The following is a 1,383-nucleotide window of genomic DNA, read 5'->3' as shown; positions in this document are numbered from 1 at the left end:
AGTTGGGAGATTATTACTGCCTGAATTACTGTAGTACACAATGAGGCTCTGCACTAGGGCAGTGGCACTAAGGATGGAATGAATGTGCCTATCATTCTGTGTGTTGCCAACTCTCACCCTCTGTGCACCAACTCACCCTTCAAAATTCAGTTAGTATGTTATCTTTTCTAGAAGCCTTCCTTGACCCCGTCAGGTGAAATACAGTACTGTATCAATCAAGGCTACCTTCACACCTAATTTATATTTTACTATCTTGTATCTGGCATTTAGTAGATGTTTAAATTAAATATTTATGGTAAAAAGTAAGTTGGTGATTTGAGGTCATGATTCACTCACATAGACAATGTTGAGGAGCAGGAGGAAGTTTTAGATTTGCTGTTGGGGCGGGGAATGGGTTTTGAATATGGTATGCTTGAAGTAGTTGTATAGGCAATGCTGAATTCTACTCATTTCTTTCTTTTTTTTTTTTTGGAGACAGTCTCATTCTGTCACCCAAGCTGGAGTGCAGTGGTGTGATCTCAGCTCACTGCAGCCTCTGCCTCCCGGATTCAAGTGATTCTCGTACCTCAGCCTTCTGAATAGCCGGGATGACAGGCATGCACTACCACACCCGGCTAATTGTTTCTATTTTTATTATAGTAGAGATGGGTTTTCGCTGTGTTGGCCTGGCTGTTCTCGAACTCCTGACCTCAAGTAATCTGCCTGCCTTGGCCTCCCAAAGTGCTGGAATTACAGGCGTGAGCCACCTTTCCCGGCCCTACTCCCTCCCTTCCTATACTCCTTCCCTCCCTCCCTCCCTCTTCCTTTCCCTCCTTTTCTTCTCTCCCCTCCTCTCCTCTCCCCTCCCTTCTCTCTCCCCCTCCCCTCTCCCCTCTCTTCTCTCCCGTCTCCTCTTTTCCTTCTTTTGAGACAGAATCTCGCTCTGTAACCCAGGCTGGAGTGCGGTGGCGTAATCACAACTCACTGCAACCTCCACCTGCCAGGCTCAAGTGACCCTCCCACTATGCCCAGCTAATTATTATTTTGTTAGAGACTGGGTCTCAGTGTGTTGTCTAGGCTGGTCTCAGACTACTCCTCCTGGGCTCAGGCAATCCTCCTGCCTTGGCCTCCCAAGTGTGAGCCACCATGGTTGGCCATCATTTACTTTAAAAAAAGAAGTGTTTTTGTTTGGGTGGCTTTTTTGATGGGGGCTATGTTGCCTAGGCTGGCCTTGAACTCCTTGGCTGAAGCCATCCTCCTGCCTCCTGAGTAACTGGGAATACAGGCGCCTGCCACTGCACCCAACTCCTACTCATTCTTTAGGTTTCAGCCTAGATGTTCTTTTTTCTGAAAAGCCTTTTCTGACTCCGCCTACTTCTCAGCCTGTATGAGGATTGTCCCCCC

Source organism: Mandrillus leucophaeus, unplaced genomic scaffold (assembly GCF_000951045.1).
Source record: "Mandrillus leucophaeus isolate KB7577 unplaced genomic scaffold, Mleu.le_1.0 Scaffold1595, whole genome shotgun sequence".
NCBI classification, from domain to species: Eukaryota; Metazoa; Chordata; class Mammalia; order Primates; family Cercopithecidae; genus Mandrillus; species Mandrillus leucophaeus.
The sequence above is the reverse complement of the archived record's forward strand: the minus strand, read 5'-3'. Positions refer to the sequence as shown.